General features: G+C 40.9%; 1 protein-coding gene across 1 annotated transcript in view; it reads right to left on the minus strand.

Annotated features, from left to right (window-relative positions):
- SMS (spermine synthase) overlaps positions 1-15,684 on the minus strand; it is a 417,092-nt gene that overhangs the window by 211,504 nt on the left and 189,904 nt on the right. The window lies entirely within an intron of this gene.

A 15,684-nucleotide genomic window follows, 5' to 3' on the forward strand; every position in this document is an offset into this window, starting at 1 on the left:
CCTAGCAGCTAGAAATTTAATATTTAAAAACTGGAAAAGTAAGATAGTACCATCAATCACTGAAGTTAAAAACTATCTCAGAAAACAATATTTAATTGAACAGAAAGCCACAGATCTAAAATTAGAAAGAGAAATAAAATTCTTTTTTGATAAATGGACAAAATTCATAAAAATGTTCTCGCCTTCTGAAATTGAATATTTAATATTCCCTTTCAGAGATACCGATTTAGTACTATTGGGCACTTGGTGAGGAGGAGAGAGAGAAGACAACACTACTTCTTTCTCATTTTCAACTTCCTTTCCCCCCCCCCCCCTTTTCTCCCTTTTTTTTTTTTTCTCTCCTTCTGAGCCTATTGGCTCTTAACAAAATTTGGAAAAACCCAGTCATATAAATAACTCTGCTCGCTACCCTCAATATTTGCTTTATTTAGAGCAATATAGAGCTACACAAATTCCTTAATGTTACTGCTGCTTGATTTCATTTGTTATTTAAATTTATTTTTGTTAGAGGTTCACTGAGTTTTGGCAATTGAGAATGTCATCCTTTCTGTTTTAGTTTTTTTTTTTTTTTTTTCTCAAGGCAGCAGTTATGGTTCAACGATTTGGCAGTGAGACCATGTTAGGTCCCTCCCTTTTTTATTTTCAATAAGTCACTATTTTTATTTTATGTGTTACTAAACATAGTTTAGAATATAAATTCATATATTTATCAGTTTAGATAGTATAGTAAATATAGCCAGGCAGGTGCCATGTTCATTTGTTTTTGTTTATGAACTTAGATAATATGCATAATGTAGGCTTCAAATAAGTTTCATTTATATCATTAAATGTGTCTTTAGCAGGGAATTATTGGAAAATATGAGGTTAAGTGTATGCATTTTGGTAGGCCTGAATTCCTCTGCGAGGTCTCAGGCGTGATTATGTATTCTCATCGAAATGTATGATGTTATCTCATTTCTTTTATTTTTTATGTATTATGCATTTAACCTCAATAAAAACAGAATTTATGCTTACCTGATAAATTACTTTCTCCAACGGTGTGTCCGGTCCACGGCGTCATCCTTACTTGTGGGATATTCTCCTCCCCAACAGGAAATGGCAAAGAGCCCAGCAAAGCTGGCCATATAGTCCCTCCCAGGCTCCGCCTACCCCAGTCATTCGACCGACGGACAGGAGGAAATATATATAGGAGAAACCATATGGTAACGTGGTGACTGTAGTTAGAGAAAATAATTCATCAGACCTGATTAAAAAACCAGGGCGGGCCGTGGACCGGACACACCGTTGGAGAAAGTAATTTATCAGGTAAGCATAAATTCTGTTTTCTCCAACATAGGTGTGTCCGGTCCACGGCGTCATCCTTACTTGTGGGAACCAATACCAAAGCTTTAGGACACGGATGAAGGGAGGGAGCAAATCAGGTCACCTAAACGGAAGGCAAAACGGCTTGCAAAACCTTTCTCCCAAAAATAGCCTCCGAAGAAGCAAAAGTATAAAATTTGTAAAATTTGGCAAAAGAGTGCAGTGAAGACCAAGTCGCTGCCTTACATATCTGGTCAACAGGAGCCTCGTTCTTGAAGGCCCATGTGGAAGCCACAGCCCTAGTGGAGTGAGCTGTGATACTTTCAGGAGGCTGCCGTCCGGCAGTCTCAAAAGCCAATCTGATAATGCTTTTAAGCCAAAAGGAAAGAGAGGTAGAAGTTGCTTTTTTACCTCTCCTTTTACCAGAATAAACAACAAACGAAGAAGATGTTTGTCTGAAACCTTCAGTAACCTCTAAATAGAATTTTAGAGCACGGACTACGTCCAAATTGTGTAACAAACGTTCCTTCTCTGAAACTGGATTCGGACACAAAGAAGGTACAACTATCTCCTGGTTAATATTTTTGTTGGAAACAACCTTCGGAAGAAAACCAGGCTCAGTACGCAAAACCACCTTATCTGCATGGACCAGATAGGGCGGAGAACACTGCAGAGCAGATAACTCAGAAACTCTTCTAGCAAAAGAAATTGCAACCAAAAAACAAAACTTTCCACGATAATAACTTAATATCTACGGAATGTAAGGGTTCCAACGGAACCCCTTGAAGAACTGAAAGAACTAGATTAAGACTCCAGGGAGGAGTCAAAGGTCTGTAAACAGGCTTGATTCTAACCAGAGCCTGAACAAACGCTTAAACGTCTGGCACAGCTGCCAGCCTTTTGTGAAGTAAAACAGATAAAGCAGAGATCTGTCCCTTCAGAGAACTTGCAGATAATCCTTTCTCCAAACCTTCTTGTAGAAAGGAAAGAATCTTAGGAATTTTTATCTTGTTCCATGGGAATCCTTTAGATTCACACCAACAGATATATTTTTTCCATATTTTATGGTAAATTTTTCTAGTTACAGGCTTTCTAGCCTGAATAAGAGTATCTATTACAGAATCTGAAAACCCACGCTTTGATAGAATCAAGCGTTCAATCTCCAAGCAGTCAGTTGGAGGGAAACCAGATTCGGATGTTCGAATGGACCCTGAACAAGAAGGTCCTGTCTCAAAGGTAGCTTCCATGGTGGAGCCGATGACATATTCACCAGGTCTGCATACCAAGTCCTGCGTGGCCACGCAGGAACTATCAAGATCACCGAAGCCCTCTCCTGATTGATCCTGGCTACCAGCCTGGGAATGAGAGGAAACGGTGGGAATACATAAGCTAGGTTGAAGATCCAAGGTGCTACTATTGTATCCACTAGAGTCGCCTTGGGATCCCTGGATTTGGACCCGTAACAAGGGACCTTGAAGTTCTGACGAGAGGCCATCAGATCCATGTCTGGAATGCCCCATAATTGAGTTATTTGGGCAAAGATTTCCGGATGGAGTTCCCCCTCCCCCGGATGCTCCTCCATCACCAGGGAACTCCTTGTTCCCCCCTGATGGTTGATATATGCAACAGTCATCATGTTGTCTGATTGACACCTTATGAATTTGGCCTTTGCTAGTCGAGGCCAAGCCTTGAGAGCATTGAATATCGCTCTCAGTTCCAGAATGTTTATCGGGAGAAGAGAGTCTTCCCGAGACCATAGACCCTGAGCTTTCAGGGGTTCCCAGACCGCGCCCCAGCCCACCAGACTGGCGTCGGTCGTGACAATGACCCACTCTGGTCTGCGGAAGCTCATTCCCTGTGACAGGTTGTCCAGGGTCAGCCACCAACGGAGTGAATCTCTGGTCCTTTGATCTACTTGGATCGTCGGAGACAAGTCTGTATAATCCCCATTCCACTGTCTGAGCATGCACAGTTGTAATGGTCTTAGATGAATTCGTGCAAAAGGAACTATGTCCATTGCCGCAACCATCAAACCTATTACTTCCATGCACTGCGCTATGGAAGGAAGAAGAACAGAATGAATTACCTGACAAGAGCTTAGAAGTTTGATTTTCTGGCCTCTGTCAGAAAAATCTTCATTTCTAAGGAAACTATTATTGTTCCCAAGAAGGGAACTCTTGTTGACGGGGACAGAGAACTTTTTTCTATGTTCACTTTCCACCTGTGAGATCTGAGAAAGGCTAGGACAATGTCCGTATGAGCCCTTGCTTTTGACAGAGACGACACTTGAATCAGGATGTCGTCCAAGTAAGGTACTACTGCAATGCCCCTTGGTCTTAGCACCGCTAGAAGGGACCCTAGTACCTTTGTGAAAATCCTTGGAGCAGTGGCTAATCCGAATGGAAGTGCCACAAACTGGTAATGCTTGTCCAGAAAGGCGAACCTTAGGAACCGAAGATGTTCCTTGTGGATAGGAATATGTAGGTACGCATCCTTTAAATCCACCGCGGTCATGAATTGACCTTCCTGGATGGTAGGAAGGATCGTTCGAATGGTTTCCATTTTGAACGATGAAACCCTTAGAAACTTGTTTAGAATCTTGAGATCTAAAATTGGTCTGAATGTTCCCTCTTTTTTGGGAACTATGAACAGGTTGGAGTAAAACCCCATCCCTTGTTCTCCTAATGGAACAGGATGAATCACTCCCATTCTTGACAGGTCTTCTACACAATGTAAGAATGCCTGTCTTTTTATTTGGTTCGAAGATAATTGAGACCTGTGGAACCTTCCCCTTGGGGGTAGTTCCCTGAATTCCAGGAGATAACCTTGAGAAACTATTTCTAGCGCCCAAGGATCCTGAGTATCTCTTGCCCAAGCCTGAGCAAAGAGAGAAAGTCTGCCCCCCACCAGATCCGGTCAACACTTCATGCTGTTTTGGTAGCAGTGGCAGGTTTCTTGGCCTGCTTACCCTTGTTCCAGCCTTGCATCGGTCTCCAGGCTGTCTTGGTTTGAGAAGTATTACCCTCTTACTTAGAGGGTGTAGAATTTGAGGCTGGTCCGTTTCTGCGAAAGGGACGAAAATTTGGCTTATTTTTAGCCTTAAAAGACCTATCCTGAGGAAGGGCGTGGCCCTTTCCCCTAGTGATGTCTGAAATAATCTCTTTCAAGTCAGGGCCAAAACAGTGTTTTACCCTTGAAAGGGATGTTAAGCAATTTGGTCTTGGAGGACACATCCGCTGACCAAGACTTTAGCCAAAGCGCTCTGCGCGCCACTATAGCAAACCCTGAATTATTCGCCGCTAATCTAGCTAATTGCAAAGCGGCATCTAAAATAAAAGAGTTAGCCAATTTAAGTGCTTGAACTCTGTCCATAACCTCCTCATACGAAGATTCTTTATTGAGCGACTTTTCTAGTTCTTCGAACCAGAAACACGCAGCTGTAGTGACAGGAACAATGCATGAAATTGGTTGTAGAAGGTAACCTTGCTGAACAAACATCTTTTTAAGCAAACCCTCTAACTTTTTATCCATAGGATCTTGAAAACACAACTATCTTCTATAGGAATAGTAGTGCGTTTGTTTAGAGTAGAAACCGCCCCCTCGACCTTGGGGACTGTCTGCCATAAGTCCTTTCTGGGGTCGACTATAGGAAATAATTTCTTAAATATAGGGGGAGGAACAAAAGGTATGCCAGGCCTTTCCCACTCCTTATTTACTATGTCCGCCACCCGCTTGGGTATAGGAAAAGCATCAGGGGACACCGGAACCTCTAGGAACTTGTCCATCTTACATAATTTCTTTGGAATGACCAAATTGTCACAATCATCCAGAGTAGATAATACCTCCTTAAGTAGTGCGTGGAGATGTTCTAATTTAAATTTAAATGTTACAACATCAGGTTCAGCTTGTTGAGAAATTTTCCCTGAATCTGAAATTTCTCCCTCAGACAAAACCTCCCTCCTGGCCCCTTCAGATTGGTGTGAGGGCATGTCAGAACAGTTATCATCAGCGTCCTCTTGCTCTTCAGTGTTTAAAACAGAGCAATCGCGCTTTCTCTGATAAGTAGGCATTTTGGATAAAATGTTTGCAATAGAATTATCCATTACAGCCGTTAATTGTTGCATGGTAATAAGTATTGGCGCACTAGATGTGTGGGCAAAACTGGTGTAGACACAGAAGGGGATGATGCAGTACCATGCTTACTCCCCTCATTTGAGGAATCATCATGGGCAATATCATTATCTATGGCATTATTGTCCCTACTTTGTTTGGACACTATGACACAATTATCACATATATTTAAATGGGGAGAAACCTTGGCTTTCATACATATAGAACATCGTTATCTGATGGTTCAGACATGTTAAACAGGCTTAAACTTGTCAACAAAGCACAAAAAACGTTGTACAATAAAACCGTTACTGTCACTTTAAATTTTAAACTGAACACACTTTATTACTGAATATGTGAAAAAGTATGAAGGAATTGTTCAAAATTCACCAAAATTTCACCACAGTATCTTAAAGCCTTAAAAGTATTGCACACCAAATTTGAAAGCTTTAACCCTTAAAATAACCGGAGCCGTTTTTACATTTAACCCCTATACAGTCCCAGGTATCTGCTTTGCTGAGACCCAACCAAGCCCAGAGGGGAATACGATACCAAATGATGCCTTCTATAAGCTTTTTCAGTGGTTCTTAGCTCCTCACACATGCATCTGTATGCCTTGCTTTCCAAAAACAACTGCGCATTAGTGGCGCGAAAATGAGGCTCTGCCTATGACTAGAAAAGGCCCCCAGTGAAAAAGGTGTCCAATACAGTGCTTGCCGTTTTTTTAAAACAATCCCCAAGATTATAATAACTATTAATAGTTATAATCTGCCAAATATGCTTAGTAAAGTAATCGTTTTAGCCCAGAAAAATGTCTACCAGTTTTTTAAGCCCTAATGAAGCCCTTTATTCTTATACTAAACTAAGAAAATGGCTTACCGGTTCCCATAGGGAAAATGACAGCTTCCAGCATTACCAAGTCTTGTTAGAAATGTGTCATTTTCCTCTTACAAACAGAAATCTTCATCTCTTTTCTGTTTCAGAGTAAATAGTACATACCAGCACTATTTTAAAATAACAAACTCTTGATTGAAGAATAAAACTACATTTAAACACCAAAAAAACTCTTAGCCATCTCCGTGGAGATGTTGCCTGTGCAACGGCAAAGAGAATGACTGGGGTAGGCGGAGCCTGGGAGGGACTATATGGCCAGCTTTGCTGGGCTCTTTGCCATTTCCTGTTGGGGAGGAGAATATCCCACAAGTAAGGATGACGCCGTGGACCGGACACACCTATGTTGGAGAAAAATTATTTAAAAAAAAATGGCATGCTCTATCTGAATCACAAAAGAAAAATTTTGGGTTCAGTGTCCCTTTAATGTATATTTATGTACAAAATACATTAGTATTATAATAGTTTAAAGTTATGTAATACTATAAATAGAATGCAACTGTCTTTTATAACAAATATATATTTTAAAAATATATTTATATTTAAAATAATAAACACATCAAGCAAGAATGTCTACATTTGAATTTATATCCAATACTTAAACTAATATGCATTATACATGACCATGCATTTTATTTCAAACATAGATACTGTATAATGTAGTCAGGCCTTGCATTGATATTCAATTTTAAAATGTTATGCATGTATATTGTATATAGATTAAAATGTATTTATGTTAGCTAGTTAATTAGTGATAACAGATATATATGTTAATATATATATATATAATGTTATAGTAGCCAGTAGCATTAAAGAATATTTTTACATAATAGACATGCAGTTATGTAGAACTATAATTTTAATTATACTGTCTTTAATATCAAATAATAAACACAAAAAGCAACATTAATTACATTTTAATTTATATGCAAATATTTACATGCATTATACATACCAATGCATCATTTTATAAATATTGAATAGTTATGTGTAGGGCCTTAGCTTCTACAGTTAGTTTTAGGTTATAGCAGTTTAGATGCTATGTTTAAATAATATGCATAATCATGTACAATGCATATTGTTTAAAGCATTGTACATATGTGTGTCACCGTTTGTAATGATCATCTGCTGGTGCAGGTGGGAGGGAAGGTGGGTGGAAGTCCCAGTGGCAGAGGGAGGGACCATTTTTTGTAGAAAGGAGGAATGGGTCATTGCACTACAGAAAATCGGTTAAATGGGTGTTTGGGGCAGCCTACGTAATGATCGTGAGGTGGGGGTTGGGGGACCACTACACAAAAAAAAAATATATATATATATATATATATAAAAATAAATTATACATTTTTTACAACAAAAAAAAAACAAAACAAAAAAACACACTAACAGATGCCAGTACCAAAGATGGCTGCCAATAGTGGAAGGTGGGAGGGTTAGAGAGTTGTTTGGGAGGGATAAGGGAGGTGAAAGAGTTGAGGGGGGATCACAACACGGCAGAAAAATGATTTTACATTTTTTTTAAAAAATTAAGCTCTTAAAGGTATACTGGCAGACTGTCTGTCAGTACCTAAGATGGTAGGGATGAGTGTGGGTGGGGGAGTAAGAGAGCTGTTCGGGAGGTGGGAGGTGTCAGGTAGGAGGGTAACGCCTACATTAATATAGTAATTACCTTATCATCTAATTAATTAACCCATTCATTGCCAAGAATTTTAGAACTGTAGTGCACAGCTACAAATAGCGACCTTCTAATTACCAAAAACCAATGGCAAAGCCATGCATGACTGCTATTTCCAAACAAGAGGGATTCCAGAGAAGCTTTTACAATCATTTGTGTCATCATTGCACAAGAAATATATAAATTATTATACACAAACAGTTTGCTTCAGAAAAGCCAAACTACTGCTTTAAACTGGTCCTCATGAGAAGAAATGTGAACTACCTTTGTACAATGAGCTTTAAAACACAGTGGCATACGTCTACTTTATAAAATGAGTTTATATATTGAACTATGCATCTGGAAAGTGTTGTTTTTGCTGGCACATAACTTTAAAGGGACGGTCTACTCCAAAATATTTGTTGTTTAAAAAGATATCCATTACCCAGTTTTAAACAACTAACATTGCTATATTAATATATATAACCTTTAAACCACTAAATGTCTGCCTGTTTCTTAGCCACTGCAGGCTGCCTCTTATCTCAGAGCATTTTTATAGCTTTTCACAGCAAGATACTGGTAGTTCATGTGTGCCATATATAACATTGTGCTCATGCCCATGGAGTTATTCATGAGTCAGCACTTATTAGCTAAAATTCAATTCTGTAAATAGCACTGAGATAAGGAGGCAGTCTACAGAGGCTTAGTTACAAGGTAATCACAGAGGTAAAACGTATATTAATAACAGTGTAGACTGTCCATTAAACAATGTTCCTGTGAAATAAACAGAACTATGTAAGAGCATCCAAACTTTTGTACTAGTGATGTCTATACATCAAACCCCATCCAAGGCACATTTTTTCCCATTTCTGGCTCCTTCATGGAAAAGTATATGAAAGTATAAAGAAGTCTTTAGTGGTGGCATACAGCTCAGAAACCAATTAAGGCAGATATTCAGTGACTTGCCAAATAATGATCTTTTCTCAGTGGTTAATTAAATAAGATCAATCACACAATAGAATCTTTAGTTAAACTATCCATCTGACTTAGATGATAGCCAAAACTCTTCAGTTTGAGACTTGAGAGCGATGTGCCCTTTAACCACTCAAAGGTAAAAATCATCAAACCTTCCAGGCCAAATAGGAGACTTTGCTTGTAAAGATTTCTGCACCAATAGCTTCTGAACCCATCAAAATCCAGTTACAGCTGGAAAAGCCAGTATATATTTTTTTCAAAGTACTTGTCATTAAACATGGTGTTAAATCTTCAGGCATAATTTGAAGGAAATACAGACCAAACAAAAGCCTATTAAAAATCATGTGGCTGAGCCCATGCAGAAAGGATATCGCAGGCTAAAAATGCAGGCACTTATCTTGCAAAACTGTATCTACAATAGGAACATTGCAAACTTCTTTAAACATTGCTGCATAGTTGTCAGCCGTATAGAGTCCCATACTGTCTACTGTCATCAAACTGCTAGAGTGATAATTGAAACACACGCTAGCACACTGAGAGAAAACCAGGACGTGACCCACTCAGGAAAGAAAAAAAACAGTTAGTATGCAGGAAAAGAAAACTGTGTACTCACAGATGATGCAGGGTCACGGGAACAGGTTCTTGATGAGAAGAAGGAGTATAATGTTCAGAAACTTAAAAGCAGGCAGAGGATGTTCCGTGGTCAGGCAAAGCAGAGGTCAGTATCACTTTAAAGCAGGCAGAGGATAATCCATTAGAGTGGTCAGGCAAAGCAACGGTCAATGTCCCTTTAAGCTGGTTTAAGGATTCAACAATAGAGTGGTCAGGCAAAGCAATGTCAATGTCCCTTTAAGCAGAGGTAAGGATTTGGCAATAGAGTGATCAGGCAAAGCAATTGCCAATGTCCCTTTAAGCAGGTTTAAGGATTTGGCAATAGAGTGGTCAGGCAGGCAATGTTCAAATATCCCTTTAAGCAGGTTTAAGGATTCGGCAGCAGAGTAGTAAGGCAGGCAATAGTCAAAAGTTCCTTTAAGCAGGTTTAAGAATAAAGCACTCACGGTCAGTATAGGAGCCAGGAAGCGAAATCTGACAAACGGGCACCAGAGAGAAGTCCCGCCGGAGATTTAGAGGGCTGTGACATGAAGGGGCTGTGACACAGGAAGGCTTCGTCACGTTACTAGGCAACATGAAGCGGGAAAGACAGAGAGAGAGATCCGGGAGCCGCGGCGACATGGCAATGATCAGATCATGACAATAGTGTTTAAGCAATCAAGCAGTAATGCTATATACAGATAAAACAGCAGATCTTTAGTTGGTCGTGAATTAAAGGCAGTTTTTTTTCAACAAGCAGTTTACTTAGAAGCACAGAATCTGTTTACTTTCATGAGGTGGAGAGAGTCCACAAGCCATGACGTGAGAGAGGAGGCAAAGATACCCCAAACACCAAGAGCTTTTAAATCCTCCCAGCTCCCTGCACAACTCAGTTTTTATTCTTTGCCTCCCAGGAGTAGGTGAAGATCTGAGGTGTTCCAGATTCTACATTGAAACGGGTGCTGAGACTTATGTTACCCCTCTTATTCTACAAACTAACTTGAATATAGGGGTGTACAGAGTACTAGGTAGTGACACAATATTTCCCTATGGGATTTTAGCCACAAGCCTTCCACACAGGTGTTGCGGGGACCTGTGCCTTAGCCTCCTCCTGTTGGGTTGTCAGTGTACTCTGTTATAGTATCCTTTGCGGTCACCTGTACAGCACTGGATAGGCTCTCCTGCATGCAGTCTGATCTACACCTGGTAAGTTCAGTGGAGTGGGTGTCAGTTCAATTAAGTACTATGCACTCACATAGCCCTCATTTGTAGATACACTTAACAGGTATAGCATAGCCAGGGGACATTTCCCACAGAATCACTTAATGTTCTTCACTTTGATTGGCCCTTACTTTTAGGTATCTGCTGTATACAAGTCATTAAGGGGGGCTTGCTGACAACTTAGTCTATGAATGCAAGCTTTATTTGTGTTCCTATCCTCTATACCAATATAGGATAAGCTGTGGGCAGGTGTATCAAGGAACATTTTACTGAATATTATTAAAGTGTGGACATTTTTATGCTGCAGCACTCTGTCCCTTCACTGTATGGGTGAGGCTTTACTAATAATGGCCTGTTTCTAGGAAGCATGCTCCCGGTCTAACAGTGCAGACTGATAGCAATTTCAGCAGAGCGCAGGTAAGGTGAGTCAGGGGCACGCTCTTGGAGCTTCAGTGGAGCCATCAGCAAAGTGCAGACACTGCTTCAGTTAACAGGCGCTGCTCCGCTAAGAATTCCTGGATTGGTTGGATGGGGTGAGTACCCTAAGCACTAGAGCTTAAGGGCTCTCTAATACCTACACAATACTCAATTTCTTAATTCATCTCAGTTAGCTGAGGTACAGTTAAACACTTTTTTAGTTGTATTTGTCATTGCTCAGCACTGCATTACTATAACTTTTGCAGCGTTATTACTGTGTGTTAATTGCTTCTCTTATTTTATTGTCATGGATGCAAATTAATCTGTACCCACAATTTCCTTTACAGACCCCATAGAACAGAGGTCTGTTTGACCATAATTTTTCTCAAGTCATGTGCTTATTATGCAAACATGTTCTGGTTTGCCCTCCAGCACAATTGTGCAGTACCTGTGTACCTCATGTAATGCACTCTGGTTAGTTTGTCTCTAATTTTTATATAATTATATACGCTCAACTGTTTTGCAGCGCTCATCATCTGAAAATTGAGACTGTTCTTCAGAGAGCGAGATATCCACAGAGAATTCTGAATCTGTTTATGACTGTGCAGATAATTATTTCATGTTTAAAGTGGACCATTTACGTTCTTTGCTGCACAAAGTTCTTCAAATTTGGGGTTTTTCAGATAAAAAAAAACCTGCTGAAGAAAAAGAAGTTAAACAGCTTGACTTAATTTTCAAACCTTCTATGAAATCTCCTGAGGTTTTTCCTGTTCCGGAGTTAGTTTTTGAGATTATTTTAAAGAAATGGCATAAGCCTGGTTTTCCTCTTGCCCTAAATTTAAGAAGATTTATCCTTTACCTGCAAAGAATATTGAACTTTGGGAGTCTATTCCTAAGGATGATGGTGCAATTTCTAGATGTACTACCATTCTGTTAGAGGATAGTACTTCCATCAGAGATCCCATGGATCGTAAATTAGAGTCTTTTCTCAAAAAGTTGTTTCTTTTTAAACAGGTTATCTCATTATGCTTACTAAGGGAATAGTATGTGTTGCAGGAGCCTTGTGGTGTCATTCCTTAGGTGAACTTTTTTAAGACCACACTTCTGGGGAGGAACTACAGAAGCAGATTAAGTTACTTTGCACCGCTAACGCCTTTATCTGCAATGCAGTTATGGATATTGTTAAAATTAATGTAAATAACAAGAAGAATCTTGGTCTGCACATATGATTTCCAAAAACAGATTACGGACTCTTTCCTTTCAAGGAAAAGTTCTTTGGATCGGGTTTGAATTCCATAATTTCCACTGTGACGGGAGGTAAGGGTGCTTTCCTCAGGATAAAAGGAAAAAGGAACGAGAACAGATCTGGTAATCGTTTTCATTAATTTCGATCATAAAAAAGACAAAAAAAATCTTCTTCCCATTAGTCTGACTCCTCTAATTGGAAACCAGGCTCCTCTTGGTCCAAATCCAAGCAAAAGTAGAAACCTCTATCCAACTTTAAGTCTGCTTGAAGGTGCAACCCCCAATACAGATTCAGTTCTGGTAAAGGGCAAAATAAACCACTTTCAGGAGGCTTGGTTTCAGTCAGTTCAGGATTCCTGAGTTTTAAACCTTGTATCCCATGGGCACACAATAGGTTTTCGGTCCAGGCCTCCTCTGGGACGGTTCCTTCTGTCCAGAAAATCCTTTGAAGGCAGCTCCCCTGATACAATGTTTTCAGGATTTAGAATTAATGGGAATAATATAACTGGTTCCTGTTTCAAAACAGGGTCAGGGTTTTTACTCCAACCTGTTTATTGTTCCAAAGAAGGAAGGAACTTTCAGGCCTATCATGGATTTAAAAACTCTAAACAAATTTTTGAGGGTTCTCAACTTCAAAAACTTAAATTATGCTTACCTGATAATTTTCTTTTCTTCTGACGGGGAGCGTCCACAGCTGCATTCATTACTTTTGAGAATTCAGAACCTGGCTACCAAGAGTAGGCAAAGACACCCCAGCCAAAGGCTTAAATACCTCCCCCAATTCCCTCATCCCCCAGTCATTCTGCCAAAGGAACAAGGAACAGTAGGAGAAATATCAGGGTGAAAAAGGTGCCAGAAGAATAAAATAAACAGCCGCTCCATATAAGAACGTGGACGGGGAGCTGTGGACTCTCCCCATCAGAAGAAAAGAAAATTATCAGGTAAGCATAATTTAAGTTTTTCTTCTTAAACGGGGAGAGTCCACAGCTGCATTCATTACTTTTGGGAAAACAATAACCAAGCTATAGAGGACACTGAATGCAAAAAAAAAAGGACGGGTAGACAAGGCGGCCCATTCGGAGGGCACCACAGCCTGAAATTACCCAAACACTTGACAAAAACAAACTGCTTCACCAGAAACAGAAATATAAAACCTGAAAGGACCAGGTAACTGCTCATCAGTTAAAACCAGCAAGGCCTAGTTAGAGACCGCTCAGAATCAGTAGATTCCACCGAGCACAAAGCCTCCGAGGAGACAAGTCCTGCAGGCTCCAAGCCCACACTAAAACTTACCCCGACCCGAGGGAAGGGGACCTCCACATATTCCCTGAAGGGAAGAGGAAGAAGAAGAAGAAGAACTCAACATAGATCTAAAGACCAACAAGCTAGGGTAAAAGGAGCCCTAGTCGAACTCCAAGCGCAAACCAAGGTTGCTTCAGGACAAAAATGCATAGAGAATGAACTCCAACAACCGAACAAAGAGAAGGAAGGGAAAAAAAACCTACCCCTATCTGAACAGAAGTCCAAGGGACCATGTAACGTCCCAACCCTGGAGACCAGAGAGACAAAGTAGACCCCATCCCTCACACAGCGTGCAATCCGCACTATGAAAGGGCAACCAAGGTACAAAAACCACCTCCGGGAAAAATAGCACCATAAATCTTATTGTGCTTCAGAACGAAACCACTGGCTTCCCTCTGCAACAGAAGTCTAGCAGAATGCAGCCGTTAACACTAGCCAACCAAGCTAGGAACTGCACCAGGATTCACATAGAGGAACAATTCCAAAGTAGTGCAGAAACTCACTCCCTCTCAGGAAAAACAAGGAAGAGGAGAGCATCCAAAACCATCAGAGAAAGCCCCCTGCTGAGGAAAGAAACCCTGCAAAGCCTCCCAGTTAAGAAGGAATCAACAGATATAAGTAAGATACGCGGTCAAGGCTCAACCAAGCAGACAGACCTCTGACCCCCTCTCCGAGGCAAAGGACTCAGCACCAAAGTGACTGGCAATGTCCGAAGGCAGGGAAAGAAACCATTCCCCTGACCACTCAGATCCTCAGTAAGGAAAAAGGAGGGGAACTAAATTGAACGGTACCAATGGGTAGAACGAACTCCACCATTTGCTAAAAAGACTGGCATGCTAACCAACAAAGCTATAAGCAGAACATAGGACGAGCTCAGGTTCCAAGACCCAGCCCACAGATCCTGGTACTACAAGAAAGGACACGCCCAGGCAAAAAGTGACAACACAAAAACAACAGTGACGGCACAATACCAGAACCCCACCCTTCATGACATCCTGCACGCAAGGCAGGGGGAGCCCACTGAACAGAGGAAGACCTCCAGGGCACTAGGTGGATATTGTGGTATGCCCCAATCTCCCTAAGGGGAGGAGAAAGCCAAATATAACCACTCACCTGCCACAGGTATGGAGTGTGCGGTAGCAGACAGTAAAGGCAAAACCGCTTGTAGAGGGACCATCTGGCTGTAACAGCCGGCTTAGTAGAAGGCAAACCGCCATCGAGCACATTTTTAAGGTGCAAATAGCTGCAACAGATTGCGACTGCAATCTCTCACTTGCTAAGCAGCTAAACTACCCATCAGGCTATTTCCAAAACCCTGTTAAGAAAAAACAAAACCCCCTGAAAGGGCAGATATCCAGGACAAGAACATGTCCGTAAAACCGAAGCTGGCTACAAGGTAGTAACCCCTGAGGAACTATAAGGATATCACATACGGAGAACCTGTACCCAATGAGATGCCACCACAGGTCCTCGGACACTGGAAGTTCGTTAAGCATCCCACAGACAGAGAGCATATCTCCTAAAGGCTCGAGGGACAACACCCCAGAGTTAGAGCTCAAAACTAGATAATCCAGTGTGAGAAGATAAAATAGTCTCCAAACAATCCCTTCAGGATCAACCTCCCGGAAACCCCCACAGCTCAAGGAATTAACAATGGACGAGCCTCACAATTCCTGGCAAGCGACAGATAAAGCCAAGACATCTTTAAGTAAGGGCAGCTCCAGGAAAAAATGGAGACAAACGCCTTCTCCAGAGCCCCAAAACAAGAGAGCAGACGAGAAACAGTAGGAGGAAAAAAAAAGGCAGTATATGCCCGAACTTCCCAAACAGATGACCCCCAACCAGCCCCAAGAAGAGAAGAAAAAGAAGCCTAAGACATCTTGACCCCTTAAGGAAGAGTTACCATCATCAAGGCCTCAAAAAATACATTCAATAAGAATACAATAAAGGAGAGAAAATCCTCTAACTTGGTACTCAAA

Source organism: Bombina bombina, chromosome 3 (genome assembly GCF_027579735.1).
Source record: "Bombina bombina isolate aBomBom1 chromosome 3, aBomBom1.pri, whole genome shotgun sequence".
In the NCBI taxonomy this organism is placed as follows: Eukaryota; Metazoa; Chordata; class Amphibia; order Anura; family Bombinatoridae; genus Bombina; species Bombina bombina.